Here is a 23,348-nt window from a genome sequence, read left to right as displayed (position 1 = left end):
CTTTTTGTGTTTTAAGAGCTAGACACTGGGAAGCTATTTTCCTAAGCACTGGATATTTTGCCAATGCAGAAGAGCTATAATAGACCACAGAGATATAAACTTAACTTCCAAGTTAATTAAATTTATTATTTTTGATTTGGAATATAAAGGAAACCCAGTTTGAGCTCTCCTTTCAATATTTAAAAAAGAAAAGAGAGAGCTACTTAAAAGCAAATAAGTTAATGTTTACACGAAGGCTTTTTTTTCCTCCTTTGCTGTTTTTCTTTCTTTAAAATCTGAGTAGGTGACTGACCTTGCTGGAATTCCCCTGTCAGTTCTGGAGTATCTATCTGGAAATTGCAAACAGAAACCACTTTCACATGACACATTATCATGGCATGCCAAGGGGTGTCTGTCTCTGTACCTTGAACTCAGACGTTTATTGCTGATGAATCAATAAACTTTACACAAAATGAAATGCTTTTTTCCCTTGGACCTTTTAAGAAAAGATCAAATTTAACTGTATTTGACAGTATATATTTATACGGTCAGTTAGACACAGAAAAACTTCACATATTCACCCAATTCAAGAAATTCACCCTGTATAGCTCCAAGCTATCAAAGCCCAATTTTTAAGTATGTCAATATATAATGCTGAAGTGAGAATCTTAGTCCACACATTTAATTCCTGTTACATTAGCATAACTACCTGCATAATAATAAAGCACGTATTCTTTCTGCTTTATTGCAGATTTTCTAAAATACCTATTTTCACCGAGAGGACGTTATTTCAGATTTACTGTTTAAAGGCTTATGGCAAAACCTGTCCTTTCAAGTGTGAGGCAGTCCGGAAACCAACCCTGAACCACAGAAAATCAATACAGAGTATAAGCAATAGTGGGAATTATGTGGAACGGAAACGAAGTATCTCCCCAGTCTAGGCCACACCCCTAGTTTCACCCTGGGCACTTCTCTCCCTAATTTTCAGAGGGTGAAAGCACGATAAGTATGCTCTGGAATTTGAGCCCAGTCATCTACCTTGCTCTCAAGTGCTGTTTACAGCACAGGAAAAAAAAAATCAAACATTTCATAATCTCAGTTTCGACAGAATATATTTGTATTTCAGACGTTGAGTTGAATTGGTACACAAGAGTGAATGGGGAAAGAGTATCAGGGCAAGTTCAGCAAAGGGAGGGCTGCTCCTTGATATTTTTCCTAGAATATCTCAGCACTATTTTATAATAGTGGCTGGAATGGCTTCAGTACTATCTAAAGAATATAAAATATTTTTTAAAGAAAAATTTTAAACCATTAGCATGACATCACAATAATTACAGCTCACTATGTTCCCAGTCCCTACAGCCTCCAATTTAGGAAGGCACAGTAAATGGGATAATAACTTCATGTACAACTGCAACCTGATTTTTGAAATGAAGCTGGAATAAAAGTGTACAGGCTGGTGGCAGGGAGGAAGGAAAAACTAGATAATCAAATTGCTTTCTTCCAAGCACTTCTCTCTTCTGTTTCTACCTCATAATCCTCATCTAGTTAGTAAAAAGGAAAAAAAAAAAAACAAAACTTTTGACGATATTATTTGTATATATCTACTCTTAAGATTCTTCTCCCACATAGGCCATTACTGCATAATGAATAGAGTTCCCAAACAGTAAACTCTCAAATGCAAAGTCAAGAGGTCTTTTAGCTTCTAAGGTACAATTTCATTTTCATGTGTAAAGGAAAAATATCTTGTGCCTTTTTTGTTCAGGGTTTTCTCTTAGTAGGGCTTCCCTAGGGGCTCAGATGGTAAAGAATCTGCCTGTAATGTGGGAGACCCAGGTTCAATCCCTGAGTCAGGAAGACCCCCTGAAGAAGGGAATGGCAACCCGCTCCAGTATTCTTCCTCTTTCCATGAACAGAGGAACCTGGTGGGCTACACAGTCCATGGGGTTGTAAAGAGTTGGACACAACTGAATGACTAACATTTTCTCTTACTGACTTCTTATATCCTATTGACTCTTATACTGATATCTTCTGCTCAGACCTCTCTCTTCCTCTTTTCTTCTCTATGGTTAATTTTGCAACTTATTAACCAAAAATATAAGAATAGTTAATATGTATTAAGTCAGACGTTGTTCTGAAAACTTAATCTTCACAATAACCCTGTGAGATATTTCCAATTTAAAAATATACTGTTATCCCCACTTTATAAAGTAGGACCTGGAAGCAATGGTGGTTAATAGTCCACTTGCAATACAGCACAGAAGCAAAATTTGTTTGTTATAATAATTTGCTTTTGCTCTTTTTTTTTTCAATTTCTTTAGGAGGCATTTCCAAAAGGAGTGATACTTAGAGGAAAGAGATATGTGATTTTGCTGTTTTCATTGTGCATCTCCATATTCTTTTCCCAGGATTTTTCTAATGCCATGATTCTCAACTTACGGTCTCTGGACCAGCAGCATCAGTACCACCTGAGTACTTGTTAGAAATGTAAATTCTCAGGCCCCACCCAGACCTATTGAATTAGACACTCGAGGTTAGGGCCTAGCAGTCTGTGTTTTTGTTAAAAGGCGTGCATGCATATACACACACAATCTGTTTTTTGTTAAATTACTCCTCCAGGATGATTCTAATGTTTAAGAATCGTTCTAATGTGTAACATATACATCAGTTATGAAAAAAGATCCCATTTGGCTACATATTTCATACACCTGGGCTTCCCTAATAGCTCAGTTGGTAAAGAATCTGCCTGCAATGCAGGAGAACCCAGTTTGATTCCTGGGTCAGGAAGATCCCCTGGAGAAGGGAAAGGCTACCCACTCCAGTATTCTGGCCTGGAGAATTCCATGGACTGTAAAGTCCCATGGGGTTGCAAAGAGTCAGACACGACTGAGTAACTTTCACTTTTCACTTTCATATACCAAGGTATACCTACATGTTTTTACTAATTGTATTATATCCCTTGGAAGAGTATGCTCATTTGCATTCATTCCACAAACATTCATTAGGCACCTACCGTGTACTTAAGAATGAGTGCTTGAAGAACTAACAATCTAGTAAGACAGGCAGATATGTATCAATTACTATGCCATGTGACAGTACAGTGACAGAGATGCACAGGAAGCTGAGAAAGGGCAAACTGCAGTAGGTGGAGGACTGTGTCTTCATCTCTTAGAATTGCTGCACTCCACTGCCCCTTTCTGAGAAACAGTATTTTGTGTGAACATATCCTGCTGTCCTAACCCAGGGACCCATGCTTGAAACAGGGGTATTACCGTGGCAGGATTCCCTATCACACCGTGACTAACAGACTCAGTAAGATCATTCCTCGGTTAGAATCCAGAGGACATGGGAGACAAGTAGAGAAAGTAGCCAACCAGCCTCCAGAGCTGCCTAAGAGTCCAAAGAGCTTTCCAATTTTAATCCACAAGTTAACTTTAAAACTCACCCCTTTCCCACCACTATCTCATCTTTCCAGAATTCTGTCAGATAATTTCCAAAATAGACAAATTTTCAACACTCTTGGTACTCTTGCAAATTCACATACTTCTCTCTAACACTTAAATCACTATTCTGAATATAGTGTTCATCATCCCCCTAAAAGTACAGTGGGCCCTTGAACAACACAGGTTTGAACTGTGTGGGTCCACTCACACATGGATTTTTTCAATAAATATACTGGAAAAATAATTGGAAATTTGTGACAATTTGAAAAAACTCAGATGAACCAGATAGCCTAGAAATATTGAAAAACTTAAGAAAAAGTTATGTCATGAATGCATAAAAGTACACATAGATACTAGTCTATCCTAACATGGGCATAAGGTAAGTGATATTTAATATAAAAATAATGTGTTCATTTTCTGTTTTATAACTGCTTTCAGAGAATTACATTACCATACACTATGCCTCTCTAAATGGAGAAATAGCTTATTATCATAGATAAGGCTTTTTTTTAAGTGTTTCTAATATTGCATTAAGAATAATATAGTAATATCTATGCCATGAAAATTTTATAATGATTCACTCATTAGTGTATAGGCTGAGCTAACATGAAGCAATCATACTGATACATTCGGCTTCCATAAAGCAGTCATACTGCTACTTCTTCATTATCAATGTTATATCTGTATAAATCTGTATCAATTGTTATATCTGTATAAATATGAATTTCTTTTTCACATTATCTCATTATTTTTTCATTTTTGATGTCCAGTGTTAGTAACATGGATAACATCTACCATGTTTTGTATCACATAACACAATATTGATGTAGGTACTGACAGATGGCTCATCTTGTAAACAGATGTAAACATATGGTATTGATAAATATGGTACAGTACTGTACCTATTGGGCTTCCCTGGTGGCTCAGATGGAAAAGAATCTGCCTGCAATGCAGGAGACCTGGGTATGAGACCTGGGTTGGGAGGATCCCCTTGAGGAGGGCATGGCAATCCACTCCAGTATTCTTGCCTGGAGAATCCCCACAGACAGAGGAGCCTGGTGGGCTACAGTCCACTGGGTCGCAAAGAGTCAGACATGCCTGAGCCACTAAGCACACAGCACTGTACCTGCTAGAGAAAGAAATGACAACCCACTCTAGTATTCTTGTCTGGGAAATCCCATGTACAGAAAGAGCCTGGTGGGCTACAGTTCGTGGGATTGCAAAGACTTGCATATGACTTAGCGACTAAACAACTGTACCTATAGTTTCTCTTCCTTATGATTTCCTTAATACTATTTTCTTTTCTCTAGCTTATTTTACTATAAGAATAACCCGTGGCTGATTTGTATTGATGTATGGTGAAAGCCACTATAATATTGTAAAGTAATTAACCTCCAATTAAAAAAAAAAGAACACAACATATAATACATATAACATACAAAATACATATAAATTGACTGTTTATGTTATAGGTGAGGCTTCCTGTCAACAATAAGCTATCAGTTAAATTTCAGAGGTGTCAAAAGTTATATGTGGATTTTTGACTGTTTAAGGGTCAGTGTCCTTAGTCCTCATGTTATTTAAGAGGTCGACTATACTATTTTTCATCTTTATGAAAATTTGTAAGATCCTTCCAAAACTTATTTTACACAGCTTTTTTTGAGATTGATCCATGTTGATAAAAGCTCTATAATGCACTGATGAAATTTATTACAATGAATGAACTGAAGTTCATTCATCCATTTTCTTAATAGAACTTCAGACTGTTCTTTTTCTTTTAAAACAGTGATGCAATTAATATTTTAATAAATTATTTCAGCAAATACGTAGAACCACCATATTTTTAAAAAATGTGTCTGACTCTCTCCCCCCATCCTTTCTTCTTTCTCTTAATTTCAACCAAAAAAGCACAGAAATTCTTTCAAAACAGCTGAATGAGAAGGAAAGGAGAGTCAAACAATAACTAAAGAGAATGTGAAGACCTTCCTGGGCTGGCAAGAAAATGAGCAAAGATGTCTCAGGGAATGACAGCAGATGCATGGGACTGCAAGACTGACATTCTCAAAGAACGGAAGCAACAACGAGTACCACTAGGAATATTCCCCAGAAAAGTCATTCTAAAGTAGGAGAAAGTCCTAAGGTACTACTCAGATCAAAATTCCACTCTTTTGAGTTCTTTAGAGACATAGTCTTGAGACACAAAATTGGTTAACTCGAAACACCTCTGACTCAACTCCTAGGAAGTCAAGTCCCGCTGAGAACAGAAGAGAGCTCGCAGACTGGTTCTAGAACCAGAAAACCAGCAATACTATAGATCAACACCAGAGGGAGCAAAAGATTACAAACGCCTGAAAAATAAACTAATTGGGAAGGAGATGAGCCCTCGGATTTCTTTGGAAGGAATGATGCTAAAGCTGAAACTCCAGTACTTTGGCCACCTCATGGAAAGAGCTGACTCATTGGAAAAGACTCTGATGCTGGGAGGGATTGGGGGCAGGAGGAGAAGGGGACGACAGAGGATGAGATGGCTGGATGGCATCACCGACTCAATGGATGTGAGTCTGAGTGAACTGCAGGAGTTGGTGATGGACAGGGAGGCCTGGCGTGCTGCGATTCATGGGGTCGCAAAGAGTCGTACACGACTGAGCAACTGAACTGAACTGATACTTGTTTGGTCAAAGTTCATTTGGGTTTTTCCGTAAGATCTTACAATACAATTCATACAAGCTCAGAGAAGATGCATTTTCACACAAGGCTTGAGAGGCTCCCAGAATTTTCAGTAGAGCTGACTGGTGACGGTCTTCCCCTTATGAAGCCAGTCCCTAGAACTGGGAGAGGTAGCAGTTTTTTTTAAATGTGCGAATTCCAGCAGAAAACAAGAAGGCATAGTAAGAAAGGAGGAAACATGGCTCAACCAAAGGAACAAAATAAATCTCCAGAAACTAACCCTAAAGAAATGGAGGTTCATGAATTACCTGACAAAGAATGAAAACAATCATCTTGAAGATGCTCAACGTGCTACAAAGAACACAGACAACTAAAGAAAATCAGGGAAATGATGCATGAACAAAACAAGACTATCAGCAAAGATAAAGTATAAAAAAAAGAACAACTTCAGGAGCCGAAGAACACAAATGGGAAAATGCACAAATATGTGGAAATTAAACACATTATGAACTGCCAACGCATCAAGGAAGAAAACACATAGGAAATTAGGAAATATCTTGAGACAAATGAAATGAGAACACAACGTGGCAAAACTTATATGCTGTACAGTGTGCATAAAGGTAACACTACTGTACACTTAAATGGTTAAGACGTTGGGAAGGCGCAACAGAGACACAGACACACACACATGAAGAAGGCAATCACGTGAAGATGAAGGCAGAGATTAGAGCTATGCTGTCACAAAGCAAGCAATACTGAGAACTGTCAGCAAATGCCAGAAGTTAGGAGAAATGCAGGGAGATAAACTATACTCCAACATAAAACAAAAATGAAAAATAATAAAAACTATCCAATATCAATTTTTAAAAGGAGAGAGAGAGAAAGGCATGGAGTAGATTCTTTCCTACAATCTTCTGAGAGACAGACAGCACAGCCAGCTCCTCGATTTTGGACTTCTTGCATCCAGAACTATGATAGAATTGCTGGTGTTTTAGCTTATTCTGGTTTGTGGCACTTGTGTTTTGGCAGCCCTAGGAAATTAACACAGGGATCTGTAGAAAAGAGCTTGAGTGAGTGCAGACTGCCTTGTGTCTGGGGCTCCCAGTTATTCTAGACTGTTATTCTAGCCCCATATTCAGACATCAAGAATTCGTTAAAATTTTAACTTTTTCTTTAGCAACCACCCTTTTATGCTGGTCACTGCTTCCTCCCATGCTCTGCCAAAGGTAAAAACAGTTCCGTGCCCCATCTCTTCTCAGAAGGGCTTGTCTTTGGAATTTCAGTTTACCTGACTGCCTTGTGAACCCAACTCTCTCATGGACTCAAGAAAAGTCATGTCTTTGTGGATTATCAGGTTTTTCTAATGTTCGGAGTGAGAGAAATGTTCTCTTTGCAACTTTCTACATCTTAAACAGAAGCAAAATTCTCCTCCCATAGTTTAATATGAACTTTAGATTTAAAAGATTTTTATTTAATTTCCACATGTAATTGCAAATGGTTTTTTAAAATATCTAAAACCATGTCCAGAAAGCACTGTTTTATTTGCTCTGTTTATTAATACTTTTAATTTTGGCATACGTTAGGTATACTAAGAAAATGTTATCACTTTAATAGTCCATGCTTATTAAACAATCTCTAAACAACTTGATTTCACAAATCTTTATCTTGGTATTTGTTTCCATCTTTGTCTTCATTCTATATATGCACGTGCAGTACATATACTAGTGCTTTTTCTTCTGAATTGGATCCATGCTAATTTCTGATTCACAGGTTAGGTTTTTGTTTTTCAAAATAATCCTCTTAATGCTGATGTGCCTAATTTTGGTTTTCAGTCTTGCTCCTTACATTCTGACCTATCTGTACTAATACCACATGGTTTCAAGGGCAACGACATTGTAGCACATACAATTTTGGAAGTCAATCTTTTCTTCTTGAGCTTTCTTCGGTGATTTTTTATTTATACGTTCACTCTTATTTTCTCCAAGTAAATTAGCTACCATTTTATATACATCTATTTTTACATGCTATGGCAGGTTCAGGAAAAAAATACTACTACTTATTGACTATATTTACGTTACCCATTCAAGAGTAACTTACTTAGTTCTAACCTATTGATGGCAAATAGATGGGGAAACAATGAAAACAGTGACAGACTTTATTTTCTTGGGCTCCAAAATCACTGCAGATGGTGACTGCAGCCATGAAATTAAAAGACGCTTGCTCCTTGGAAGAAAAGCTATGACGGAACTAGACAGCATATTAAAAAGCAGAGACATTACCGTGCCGACAAAGGTCCGTATAGTCTGTATGGTTTTTCCAGTAGCCATGAATGGATGTGAGAGTTGGACCACAAAGAAGGCTGAGTGCTGAAGAACTGATGCTTCTGAACTGTGGTGTTGAAGAAGACTCTTGAGAGTCCTTTGAATTGCAAAGAGATCAAACCAGTCAATTCTAAAGGAAATCAATCCTGAATATTCATTGGAAGGACTGATGCTGAAGCTGAGGCTCCAATGCTTTGACCACTTGATTCGAAGAGCTGACTCACTGGAAAAGACCCTGATGCTGGGAAAGATTGAAGGCAGGAGGAGAAGGGGACGACAGAGAATGAGATGGTTGGATGGCATCACCGACTCAATGGACATGAGTTTGAGCAAGCTCCAGGAGATGGTGAAGGACAAGGAAGACTGACACGCTGCAGTCCATGGGGTCTCAGAGTTGGACATGATGACTGAGCGACTGAACAACAACAAACCTATTGAAAGCACTATTTCTTAATTGCATCCTGACAGCATACCTGAAAATATCCAGGGTTTGATAAGTAGTAACTGAATGAGTATAAACATACACTGACATTTTGAGAAAGTCTCAGCTTAAATGGGATTTTTCCCATTATGTCAAAAATACTTTGATTTCAGTAAACAAAAAGCCTTTAATTATTTTATATTCAGCCACATTAAGGCAATTAAGCAATACTATATTCAACCACTTGAGCAATTTCATACGTGATTCATTCATTCACTCAACAAATATTTATTTAGTTCTCACTATGAGTTAAACCCTGTTCTAGGCACTAGGGTTACAGCAGAGAATAAAAAAGACAAAGCAAATCACTCTCCTCATATGCAGCTTATATATTAGAGCTGGGACAAAGAAGTAGACAAGATAAATAAGGAAAATACATGGAATATTATATAGTGAGAAGGAGAAAAAGAAAGCAAGAAAAGGGATTAAGAAGTATAAGCATGTGTGTGGTGGCTGGGAGGAAGAGTCGGGAGTGTAGCTAATGTGACCTCCGAGTCAGATCCTGAAGGAGGTGAGGGAAAGTGCCACACGGTTTCTAGATCATTCCAAGCACAGGGCACAGCACCAGCAAAATCCTTAAAACAGAGAGAAGGCTGAAACAGGTGACCTGGTGAAGAGTAGGAGCAGATCACGTCAAAGGGTTTTTATTAGTCAGACAGGAAGCTACTGGAGTTTTGAGCAGAGTGACTTGATGTTACTTCTGTTTAACAGGATCACTTTGGCTGCTGTGTTGATAGAAAGGGGCAAGGGTAGAAGAAAGAAGGTTAAGGTAGGAGGTAGAAGTGACCGGACTCTGCCTGTACGTTTAGGGCAGAGCCAACAGGACTTTCTCAAGGATCAGATGGTTGGCATGAGAGAAAGAGGGGCATCAAGGATAACTCCAAGGCTGAGAAACAATAATGATAGAATTGTCTGTTACCGAGATTAGGAAAATTAAAAAGAAGTTTGATGAGAAGGATGATCAGCTGTTCAGTTTTGAACATGCTAAATTTGAGATGAATGTTAGACATATACATGGAGATGTTAAGCTGGTAGATGTTTATACATCTGGAGCTCAGAGGAGAGGTCTAAGCTGGAGATTAAAAATGTTTTGGTATTTAAGGTATTAAAACTTTGAGAGTAGATAAGAGAAATGAGTCTAGGTAGAAAAGAGATAAGGTCCTAGGATTGATCTCTAGGGCACTCCAGTGTTTAGAAGTCAAAAAACTGAAGAGAAACAGAGTAGACTACAAGGAATAGTCAGAGAAGTAGGAGGAAAGTCTGAAGGGTGCGATGAACTGGAAGACAAGTAAAGAGAATGTGTCCAGGAAAAGATAAGTGATTATCTATGTCAGTGCTATACTATTATTTAATGACCATTCAATTTAGTACGTGTGTGCAAATTTTGAAATAATCTTAATATTCTAACCTCTATATTCATTAAAGATAATGAATAAAAATTTCATTGACAATCAGGATTTATTAACTTCAGAAGATATAAAATATTATGCTATAATAGAATATATTAACATACATGTGTATATGTATGAATATATATTTCAAATTTATTTTTCAATCTAGAACAGCATTTCTATGAATTTCAATTTTAGCATTTCAATCTTGAATAGCATTTCATTCTATGAATGAAACCTTGTTCCAAGGGTTATTAAAAAGAGTTCTAGCCACACATACATGAAAGTTGCTCAGTGGTGTCAGACTCTTTGCTAGCCACATATAGGTTTGGAAAATGCTAATTTGCATTATTAATTTCTAAAAAAGAATGTGACATTTTCCAAACTTAAGTCATTATAGAACCGTTTTGGTTTACGAAGTATCTTCTAGCTGTATCAGCCTTTCTGAGTAACACAGTTCAGGAAATATTGAGTTAAAACCTGGGACAATTTTTTTTGTCCTCACTGTAGCAAAATTTGTGTCAGCAAAGTTGTTGGGGATATTTTCTTTCTGCCATTTCAACACTTTTACTGAAAACAAGATCCTTCTGCTCCTATACCACTTATGCCAGAAAATATGATGACCTTTGCTTTATTTTTACACTGATAGTTCTGTCTGTTCTCAAGTTTTTACTGTTACTCATCAAATGCCAAAATGAAGAGACATTTGATTTCCTTAAAAAATGAACATAAAGCTCCATCAAATAAAATATGTAAAGCAAAATGAGTACATTTTAAACTAGCATAAAGTATACTTATATACTGTTAGAATAATGTATACTTAAGAGATTAAATATAACCCAATATGATCATTTAATTAGCAACATGTTATAAAGCTTTTGTTGAAATTACCTTCCCTTTATGCAAATTGTTTACCTTAATGTTTCTGTGGTGTTGGAGAAGACTCTTGAGAGTTCCTTGGACTGCAAGGAGATCCAACCAGTCCGTTCTAAAGGAAATCAGTCCTGAATATTCACTGGAAGGACGGATGCTGAAGCTGAAACTCCAATACTTTGGCTACCTGATGCAAAGAACTGACTCACTGGAAAAGACCCCAATGCTGGGAAAGATTGAGGGCAGGAGAAGGAGACGACAGAGGATGAGATGGTTGGATGGCATCACCGACTTAATGGACGTGGGTTTGAGTGAACTTTGGGAGTTGGTGGTGGACAGGGAGGCCTAGCGTGCTGCAGTTCATGGGGTCACAAAGAGTCAGACATGACTGAGCGACTGAACTGAACTGAATGTTTCTGTAGTGTCTTGCTACTACTGCTAAGTCGCTTCAGTTGTGTCCGACTCTGTGCAACCCCATAGATGGCAGCCCACCAGGCTCCCCCATCCCTGGGATTCTCCAGGCAAGAACACTGGAGTGGGTTGCCATGTCCTTCTCCGATGCATGAAAGTGAAAAGTCAAAGTGAAGCCGCTCAGTCGTGTCCGACTCTTCGCGACCCCATGGACTGCAGCCCACCAGGCTCCTCCGTCCCTGGGATTCTCCAGGCAAGAACACTGGAGTGGGATGTCTCCCCATATTCTGACTTTGAAATATGTGGAACATAAATTCTTTTTTTAAAGTCATGTTTTCATTATTTCCCTAAAAGTCTAATGTTCATTTACTTCCCTTCTATCTGAAAAATAGGACAGGATAGACGTTGCCTTCCAAAAGTACTGCTTATCTCCAGGTCAAAGACAGAAAGGAGAAAGGTAAAAAAATAAGAAAAAGTCAAATAAAAGCATATTTTGCCACTGGAACACCACTTAGCTAAATATTGTCCTCTTTTGTCTCAAAATGCCATCTCTGTTTAATGAAACACTGCAGAGTTTATTGTCTACCCCTCTTGCAGCCCTCCCTTTATCTCTGGCCTGTAGGCATTTCCATTATTCTCAGTTTTGTTTAGTTTTCATTTATTTATTTTAAATGACAAGAAAAAGACAACACAGAATTTGCAACGTATACAGCTCATGAACAGAAAGACATATATTACTGCACAACGTCCCATTTAATTTCACATCTACACAGAATAGCTGATTTTGGTTACTCTATCAGTGAAAGGTTTCTTGAAGTCTAATTCACCTATTTAACTCCCAATTCTCCACCCCAATTCAGTGGTTGATTGTATAAAAACCTTTCCCCCTAGTTTTATGGAGATATAATTGACATACAACCTTACATGAGTCTAAGGTATGCAATACAATAATTTGATATATGAGTAACTTGATATATGTGTATATCACACAATGAAAAACCTATTTGTAAGCTCCAATTATGTATCTTAAAAGGAAGTCACAACCACTGGAATCTCACACTACCCTACAAGTAGGAGAAGTCAGAGTAATTGAGGTCCTGGTTGGTATCTTTGACAGCAAACTTTTGAATCAACCTTGGAAATGTCCTAACACAACAGAAGCAGAGGCTGACAGCTATGATGGTCAGCATCAAATTTATACCAATAGGAAATTTCCTAATATAGAAAGCAAGTATTTTTATAAGAGTAATCTCACAAGTTCTTATAGTTAAACCAAATAGGTTTTCTGGGTTCCTAGGTAAGATTCAAATGTCTGTGACCTGTGCCACAGAACAGAGTTCATGATTCGAGTCCAATTATCATTTCTGAGCAATTCTTTAATGAGTCAAATTTACAATCTGCCCTTAGTCACTATGGAGAACCTTCTTACATTAACTTTACCCCAGTTTAATGTTACTATTATCAATTCACTCACTTTGTTTTGTTCTTTTTATATGTCTTCATCCCACTGTACTATATGCCTTTTTAGAAGCTGCTTCAAATATTAAGAACAAAGTAAGCTATAAATAAATTTAATTAATTCATCCTTTTAAAAGTCATTAAAAAATACTAGGTCCCCATAATTCGGTTTATTGTCCCAAACACATACCTCTATGAATACCAGTTAAATTCATTCACTTAATAAATATCTTCTAAACACCTACTGTGCATCTGGCACTGTTCTGGTGCTGGGGAGAGCACTGGTGAACAGGACATCAGGCAGAGATAAGTATCAGGGAGAAAAGTAAAGCAGAGAGGGGAATAGGGGTGCCTTGGGGGTGGTGGTGAGGTTACTATTTTAAATAAGTTGTTATAGCCTTAATGAGAAGGTAACATATGACTTGAAGGATCTGAAGATGAGGGATTAAACCACATAGATATCTGCTGTTGTATAACTGCTAAATTGTGTCCAGCTCTTTTTGCAAGCCCATGAACTATAGCCCACCAGGCTCCTCTGTCCATGGGATTTCCCAGGCAAGAATACTGGAGTGGGTTGTCATTTCCTTCTTCATGGAATCTTCCTAACCCAGAGACTGAACCCACGTCTCTTGTGTCTCCTGCACTGGGAGTCAAATTATTTACTACCTCACCAGGAAGCCCAGTTGAGAGACTAAGAATCATTAAATTTTAGGTTGAGGGTTCTTTTCTCTAAAACACATAGGTTCTGAGAGCATAATCTGACCTCACATATTTTTACCACTTCATCCTCATCTTCTTAGTGTTGACTCAGGTTTTTATAGGATACAACAAAAGACCTGATTCTAAGCTTATCATGCTAAATTTACACTTCTCTATCAGTGAAAACTTATGGCCCTAGACACACATTCTTTTGGAAAGCACAGATTCCTTGGCTATAGTCTAAAGGAACATAAGCAACATGAAAGACACTAAAGGCCAAGGAAATTGAAGAGAAATCAGAGAAAAGGATATAAAAGGCAAGGTACTAATGGACTTGAGTCATTTAAGCTTTTATTTTTGTGAGAGGGTTCAAAGGAGAGCTTTAATACAGGTGAGACTTGAGGCTTTTGAAGAGGATCTAAGTCTTGATGAAGTAATTCAAACTCAAATCTTGAACACATAACTATGGTAGGCCCCAGGGTCTTCAAAAATTTGTACTTGATACTTTAAAACAAAACACATAAAGATACTACTAGCAAGTCTAACAAAAGTTCTTGAGGGATTCGAAAAACTAATTCTTTGAACAGTAATTAATCAGATTGCTAGATACAATGCTGAAAGAGCAAAAGAAGAAAACAAAAAGGAATTAAGAAGAAAAGGAAAGAGATTTTAAAGAGCTATAGTGTACTGAAAGAATAAATACGTTCATGGGTTTATCACTTTGATTAACATTCTTCACATCAAATTGCAACTGAATTTAAAGTTCTTACAGAACCACCATGGGCTGTAGTCAGATAAACTGATTTAATGATAATTTCCTGGGCTTTTGATTTTTGAAAGCATGGCCAAAATATTTGTTGGATGAGACAACATAAAATGAAATTGATTTTGTGGGGTAAATAAAGAAGCTAAATTGGGAATATCATGATTTGAGAAGATTTAAACGGGTAGAAAAATTAACAAAGCCTTCGAATGGAAAATTTCAGACCACTTTGCAAGTTCAAAAGATAAACATGTAGTATATCTCACTGACTACTCTTGTGCTCATTCTAACTTATTTCTTTAATCTGCTCCAGTAAACATGCTTTTTTTTTCCCCCAAGAAAGAATTAAGCTTTTAAAAATTAATAAGAGCAATTTGTGTTTACTGAGTCTATACTTTGTGCCAGGACTACTCTAAGCACTTTGAGTAATTCCTCAAAATGATCTCATAAATTAAGTATTACTATTATCCCCAATTTACATGTGAAGAAACAGGTCCAGAGAAGTTAAGAAATTTCAGGTAGCTTCCGGAGCTAGTAAAGGGTGGAGTCAGAATTCAAACTCAGGCCAACCAGCCCCACAGCACCAACGTACACCCACTCCTCTAACAAAACTGTTTTCATTACACAAAGCTTTCTAGAACTAGGGCTTTCTTTAAATCAACATTGTGTCATGTCACAATCTTTCACTGCATATTCAGAATAGCAAGCTGCTGCTGCTGCTAAGTCGCTTCAGTCGTGTCCGACTCTGTGCGACCCCATAGACGGCAGCCCACCAGGCTCCCCCGCCCCTGGGATTCTCCAGGCAAGAACACTGGAGTGGGCTGCCATTTCCTTCTCCAATGCATGAAAGTGAAAAGTGAAAGTGAAGTCGCTCAGTCGTGTCGGACTCTAAGCGACCCCATAGACTGTAGCCTACCAGCCTCCTCTGTCCATGGGATTTTCCAGGCAAGAGTACTGGCGTAGGTTGCCATTTCCTTCTCCACAGAATAGCAAGTGTAGTGACTAATTTACGTTTTCCAATAGTAGTAAGGTAGAATCAGTTTCAGACGTCAATACTCAGAAGTGACATCCTATAGGGACGTCAAAGCACTTTAAAGCACGCGGCTTCCCTGGTGGCTTTGTGTGTGTGTGTCTGTGTGTGTGTTAGTCACTCACTCATGTCTGACTTTGTGACTCCATGGACTGTAGCCTGCCAGGCTCCTCTGTCCATGGAAATCTCCAGGCAAGAATACTGGAGTGGCTAGCCATTCGCTTCTCCAGAGGATCTTCCTGACCCAGGAACTGAACCTGCGTCTTCTGCATTGGCAGGCAGATTCTTCTAGATGGTAAAGAATCTGCTTGCCAATGCAGGAGATGTGGGTTTGACCCCTGGAGCCTCTGCACCACAACTACCAGGACTGTGCTCTAGAGTCCCGAGAGCTGCAACTACTGAGCCCGTGCTCTGCAATAAGAGAAGTCACCACAGTGAGAAGCCCACACGCCGCAACTTTGAAGTAGCCCCGGCCTACCAACAACTAGAGAAAAAGCCCGTGCAGCAACGAAGACCCAGCACAGCCCAAAGTAATAATAATAAAGCACGTCACTTAAATATTAACAGTGGTAGAGGATTATAGATGACTTTACTCCTTTTGGGAGGGATATACATATCTTTTTTTTCTACATCCTATTTTTTATAAAGTGGACATGGATTATTTACATGATTTTTAAAAAAGGTTTTTTAAGCATGTCATCATCTTTATTAGCATTAATATATATAAACTTACAATAAAATTATCAGGTTAAGTTTGTTCCTACTCTATTTGAAGAGAAAGAAATTCAAGGTAGAGTAGGCTTTACAGTAATAATGAAATAATAATAGCTATTATTTACTTAACACCTAATATAAGCAAAGCTTTTACATACACTTACTTTTCAGTAACTTCTTATTTTCTAGAAGAGATTGAGGCTTAGACTGAATAATAAACTTAATTAATAGAACAGCAAGTAGATACTAGAGCCCAGATCCAAATCTATGTTTACTGCTCTAGAGGCCTAACTCTTTATACCGTACAATGCACGTACCCTCTCCAGATGCCAAATATCTGTCTTACAAAACAAACTAAAGAAATCTTTCTAAAATTTAGGTATTCTTAAATAGAAAATACTGAACACAAATTATTTAAGTTCAGTCAGGGTTATCATTTTGAATATCCATGAACACAGAAGAGTTTTCATCTCACCAAAAAGCCTGGGTTGCTACCAATTTCAAATTAATTGGTCAATTTTCTGACTTTGTTGCTGTCCACACTTGTCAATGTGCCTGCCTCTATTTGATGGGCTTCCCTTGTGGCTCAGTTGGTAAAGAATCCTCCTGCAATGCAGGGAGACCTGGGTTCGATCCCTGGGTTGGGAAGATCCCCTGGAGAAGGGAAAGGCTACCCACCCCAGTATTCTGGCCTAGAGAATTCCTTGGACTGTATAGTCCATGGGGTTGCAAAGGGCTGGACACAACTGAGTAACTTCCTTTTTGGCCCACTCAGAATCTGTTGCTTCTAATACACTGGAGTTAGATCCAGTTAATTAAGCATGTTAAACTGTGTCTAAATGTAAATGAACTGAGTAAAGACCTGAGAAAAGCATATAGATTTTGTGTCTTATAATTTGGAAGCTCAGGTAATTTTATTTCCTGGTTATATGTTAACTGAAGTTAGTAGCTGAATGAGCAGCAGGTAAGTTAGCTCTCAGAATTTAAATACAGGGATAACAGAACATATACACATACCATAATAAAACACTTTACTGCAGTATAATTTTTTTTCAGATTTAAAAGATACCTTATTAATAATTTGGTACAATCTTCCAAACAATGAGAAGTACCCTCTACAACACTGCCAACATTCAAAATTTGCTTAAGAGACCCTAACGACTCGGCGTTCACTGCCTCTGGACACAATCTGCTCCACTGTTGACTAGTTCTATCTATACCTTCTCTCATTTAGAACTAATTTTGGCTTCAAATAACAGAGAACAAGTGCACTTCCTATGGCATTTCTCCAACTGTTCCCAAGTCTTCTTTTTTCTAAACAAAGTAGTCTCAGTGCTCTCAACTTGGATCATCACAGTCGTCCTTTTATATAATCATAAGATTGATTAAAAACAATTCTCTCCTTCTTCCAGGTTTATCTAATAATTAATATACAAAAACTAATTGCTTTGTAGGTAATGGGTCCAATTAACCCATTTTGGTCATATACAATTGGCACACTAGGAAAAGCTTATGAATCTAGCTGAATTCAAATTGAACAGCAATATATTTTTCAGTTCTTCTTTTCCCCCCTACTCAAAACAATGGCACAAAACAGAATCTTAAAAGATACCCTTAACCATAATGTTACGTGTTACTAAATTTTAACTTTCTCATCCTCAGGCTTTTGTCTATCTTTACATCACTTGGGCCCTGTGAATGATCTTTTAACACTGCCAAAATTCTTCAAGCTATTCTCACAATTATGAATTAACCGCTAACAGTCCAGCTCTGAGGCCTTAAAATTCTGATTTTTTTTTTCTCTTGTATTAACTGGATACCTTCCTATGCAGAATTTGTAGTTTTCACACACAAAAATATATAAAATATATTTATGTGTGAAATAATAATATATACACATTTTAAATATATAATGTATTATATATGTACCTGCACACACACACATGTATCTGCCCAATTCTATGTTCTCTACATAGAATTTACTTTCATTTCTTTTCTTTCTATAAGTCACCTTTACTACATTCATCTTGACTCAGGAAAACACAGTCTACCCTTGGATTCAATTCATTGCTATCCATTCTCTTAGCAAGAATAAGGACTCCTACTTTAGGCATTCTGCCCAGTGATTCCCCCTCCTCCCAACCTTCTGTGGCCAGTACTGATTAGTCTCACAGATCTCAAGAAGCAAAGCATTATTTAATAGAAATGATTTATATGCAAAACAGTCAGTCAGTGTGGTATTGATCTGAAACACCTGGCATACCATAATCTGTCTATTCTATTAATCATGACTCAGCCCCTAGATTAGTGGTCTTCATTTTGCTTCTAACAAGACACACAATGATATATTTTATATGACAGTAGTGTTACATAGGTATGTATCTTACATAGCCTATTCTCCAGCAAGTTTCAAATAAAATCCCTCCACTAACAAAATGGTACTATTACATCTTCAAATTTCTTGTATAACTCACTGTACTGATACACTACTCTTAATCCAAATTTCACCCAATGAAAGTGTAGAGAGACAAAGATGGCTAGAGAAGTAAGTCATCAGAAATTTTTGCTGAGTCCAAGGCAGAGAAACAGGCAATTCAAAGGAATATTCTCAATGCAGAATGAAATTATCCAAATATATCTAAGTGATCTTTCTGGCTTCCTGGTTTTATAACAGAGAGAACAAGCCATTCTTTGAAATGCCTTAAGCCAGTTCCAGACTTCAAGAACAAAGTAAAATAATAACAGTAAGGTCTGTTTAAAGAGTAGAGTTGCTAAACAGTAATTCAATGCAAACAAGTCCATCCATTCAGCAGTAAAGAGAGGTTCAGAAGAACCGTGGCAATCCAACCCAAGCATAGCTTGCAAACCAAGGTAACAACACCCGCATCACATAGGTAGGTCAGGCACAAGCTATGAAGTGTGTATGGGCATTGAACTCGGCAACACTAAGCACCTAATTTATTAACAAATTCTTATTATGAATAATAATCTAATGCCAAGATTACAAACATATTAAAACATCACCAAACCTTTCATGCAGCTCTGAAATAAACAACTCACTTGTGCAACCTCATTCCTCCTGAATAGTGCAAATAATCATAAGGACAATAGACATAAGGAATAGTAATGAGTTCACATAATTAACCTAAAGCCTTGCTGTTTGTTTCTTAGCATTAAAAATAAATGTTCAGAGTAAAAAAAAACAACAATCCACCAGAAAGAGAATACAGAAAAAACATGAGACTCCTTCCTTCTCTAGACTTCTAGTCTCATTCCCTGGGAGTACCTGTTCCTTAAGTGCCCTAAGTTCCTTACGTGGATCTGAAGAAATTTTACAGGTATGTATAGAAATATATGCTTTCAAAAACACAAATGAAAATATACTATACATACAGTTCTATATTGTTTATGTTAGTTAACAACGTATCTTAGAGATTTTTCCTTATCCCCACCTATGGATCTAACTCATTCTAAGAGCAACAAATACTACATTCTATAAAAGCGTTCATTTAACCAGACTCTACTGAGGATGTTCAGGTTATTTCTAGTTGTTGTTGTTGTTTTCTTAATTTCAAATAATATGGTGATGAATATGTTTATAAACAAATTTTTATGTGCAAGTGCAAATATATCTGAAAGATGGAATCCTAGAAGTAAAACCTATTTTTAGAAAGCATTCCAAACAAGAAGCCAGTTTGTCTACAGAGACCAGGAAAAACTACAAGTTTAATAATTAGTGATTAAAAGGTGCCTAATATTATTGCAAAGTTAGAAGTTAAAAGTTTTTAAAATTAAAAACTCTTCAACCAGGAAAAATAGAAATTTTAAAAAGAGAACCTTTGCCCCTAGGACAGAAAGATTAAAGGCCTGGAGAATGAATCATCTAAGATATTTTTTAAAATGGAGAAAAAGGAAAATAGCATACGTAAGACAGGATTTTTTTTTTTAAGACATCTAGGGGCTTCTTTTCTTGCTTTAACCTAAAGCATAAAATAAAATTGGCTAGATTTGGGACACATACTATTACAGAGCCAAATATGGATGTGCGATGATTTAATGACTGTTTGCAATCCCATACTTACAGGTTCTAAAATGTTGAAGGAAGATTCAACAGAAAGAAAACAGAGCAATAATGTTCCAAGAATAACATATCTTGTCAATCTCTCTAATTTCTGATCAGTTTTACAGAGAAATAGTAACATTCCCTCATATATAATGAACAAAACTCAAACTTCTTTGGAAGATCCGGATTAAAATATAATTCAGAGAGATTCAGTCTATATTTTTCAATCAAAATCCTATAATTTTCTAGACCAATCCAGAGCTATTCTATCAATATTTTTCACCTAAAATAAAACAGTTAACAACTTACCTTTCCCAAAGTGCTAGGATTTGAATGCCAAAATACAAACTGATTCATGTTTTTGTCCTTTACTGGTCCGTGGATTTCTTTAAATGAAGTCCATATTAGCGTCCACAGATATCAGAGTTCTGCAAAACTGAAAACCTCAAGAACGTCAATGCACATATGTAAGTCACCACTTGGATACCAATTTATTATGAATAACAGTTACCGTACGTATTACAAATATAGTCATTTAGATGTGCAGGATTAATGGACATGACGTTGAACAGCACACTGAGGTAGCAAAATTAGACTTTATGACATTAATATTAACATCAATCTAGAGGATCTCAAAACGTTACTTTGTACCAAATTTACATGTATCCTAAAGGACATACCATAGTAAGAGCACAGAAAGGTGAAAATCATTTGGTTGCCAGCAATTTCCAGAAATTGGGAAAACAAGGTTTAAAGGCAGGCAAACTTTAAAAACTGTATGACTTCAATAAGGTATTCGAATCTCTACGTTTAGTTTTTTCCAACCTATTTTCAATAACATCTTAAGATCGTTAAACCTAAAAATGGTTACTCGTTTCTTCCTTGTAAAACAAACAAAAAGCCAGAAATTCAGGTTTCCCTACTCCATTACATCCAAACCAACAACAACATTCTAGAACCATTTAGGAGCTACTATCTCATTTGATGGAGAAGGCAATGGCAACACACTCCAGGACTCTTGCCTGGAAAATCCCATGGACGGAGGAGCCTGGTGGGCTGCAGTCCATGGGGTTGCTAAGAGTTGGACACGACTGAGTGACTTCACTTTCACTTTTCACTTTCATGCATCGGAGGAGGAAATGGCAACCCACTCCAGTGTTCTTGCCCGGAGAATCCCAGGGACGGTGGGGCCTGGTGGGCTGCCATCTATGGGGTCACACAGAGTCGGACACAACTGAAGCGACTTTGCAGCAGCAGCATCTCATTTGATAGTATGAAACCCCTACACACAATCACCTCCCTAGATCTAAATCAATCAATGCATCTAGATAGGGATTCATGCCCAGATCTTACTACAAGCCTGATGTGTCATCTTCACTTTTTTCCCATTTGACAACCAAAAAGAATCAGGTTATTTAGGTCTATGCCCACTCTTTGAGCTTCCCAGGTGGCGCTAGCAGTAAGCCTGCCAGTGCAGGAGACAGAAAAGATGCAGGTTTGATCCCTGGGTCAGGAAGGTACCCTGGAGGAAGAAATGGCAACCCACTCCAGTATTCTTGCCTGGAGAATCCCATGGACAGAGGAGCCTGGTGGGCTGTATAGTACATAGGGTTGCAAAGGGTGGGACACCACTGAAGGGACTTAGCACATGCCCACTCTCTATTCCATTCAAGACACCTAAACAAATACTTCACTATGGAAACAATTTAACCTACAGAGATTCATTCTTTTGGAATTCTCCTAGAACTATTTAGAAGGACTTAACCCTTTATGTGGACTTCCCAGGTGGCTCAGTGGTAAAGAATCCATTTGCCAATGCAGGGGACACAGGAGACACGGGGTAACAGTTCTATCCCTGGGACAGGAAGATCTCCTGGAGTAGAAAACGGCAACCCACTCCAGTAATCTTGTCCAGAAAATTCCAGGGACAGAGGAGCCTAGTGGGCTGCAGTCCACGGGGTTTCCGAGGCACAATGCACAAAACTTCTGTGTACCCACCAGATGAAATCTCTGACTGGACTTTTGTATATAACTATTTTAATCTTTGTTATGAAATACTTCTCATTTACATTTCAAATGTAAAAAGCACCCCAGTTTAAGAAAGAAAACATTATGAAAAAGAAAAACAAGTTCATATTACAGAAAAGAAGCACTTAAAACACTAATTGGGCTTCCCCGGTGGCTAAGTGGTAAAGAATCCGTCTGCAGTGCAGGATCCGCAGGAGTTATGAAGATTCCCTGGAGCAGGACCTGGCCACCCATTCCAGTGTTCTTGCCTGGAGAATCCCAGGACAGAGGAGCCTGGCCGGCTACAGTCCCTAGGGTCGCAGAGTCAGGCAAGACTGAAGCGACTGAGCACGCAGGAACACCAACACTAATTAGAAGCTCATTGCTACAACTGCAATTTATTTGATGGCCAACTCCTGGCCGGTATCATTCACCTTGAAGTTATTCCCAGAAAAGTGAAGAAACCTGAAAAAAGTCAAACTGATCGCCTTTCCTCTCCACCTACCCCAGGGAAAAATATTAAGACACATTTCTAAGTTTCAATAATCACAAAACAATAACAACGTCCCGAACCTCTACTGCACTGACATTCTCAAAGCCACTAGTTAGCAAACTAAGCTGGCATCACTTCTACATTTAGAAGTAGGAACATTTAAGTTTAGAAGCTCCCCCAGGTGAGCCAGAATTGGGTTCGTGCGTTCATTAATTCATTTATTTGACAGCATCTAATGCTGCCTAATAGTGACAAGGCACTGTCCTAGATTAAGAAATGAAAAGACGATGTCGCTGTTCCCTACTAGCAGAATAGGATGGGGGACCGGGTAGGAGGGAAATGAACTCTACATCAGCTCATCTCAGTGTCCAGGTTGTGTCTTCCCCTCCGAGCGCCAACAGTCATGAGCCTGTGACCATCACCTCCCCCACCCCAACCCCCCCACCCAAGCCATGACCGATTCCTAGAAGACTCAGCCTATCTGTTATTTCCTCCATGACCTCGGCCCTCACGACCCCGTTCCTATAAAGTTCTTCGTATCCCTATCTCTCCAGG

The 23,348-nt window shown here is 38.0% G+C and overlaps 1 protein-coding gene across 2 annotated transcripts in view; it reads right to left on the bottom strand.

Moving 5' to 3' along the window:
- MAP3K13 (mitogen-activated protein kinase kinase kinase 13) overlaps positions 1–23,348 on the bottom strand; it is a 161,299-nt gene that overhangs the window by 137,624 nt on the left and 327 nt on the right. For both annotated transcript variants that reach the window (XM_010853869.1, XM_010853871.1), the window contains exon 2: positions 20,603–20,729. The gene's annotated coding sequence lies outside the window, so the exon portion shown is untranslated. The remainder of the gene's footprint in view (positions 1–20,602; positions 20,730–23,348) is intronic.

The sequence above is a fragment of the Bison bison genome, unplaced genomic scaffold (genome assembly GCF_000754665.1).
Source record: "Bison bison bison isolate TAMUID 2011002044 unplaced genomic scaffold, Bison_UMD1.0 scf7180017864333, whole genome shotgun sequence".
In the NCBI taxonomy this organism is placed as follows: Eukaryota; Metazoa; Chordata; class Mammalia; order Artiodactyla; family Bovidae; genus Bison; species Bison bison.
The sequence above is the reverse complement of the archived record's forward strand: the minus strand, read 5'-3'. Positions and strand labels throughout refer to the sequence as shown.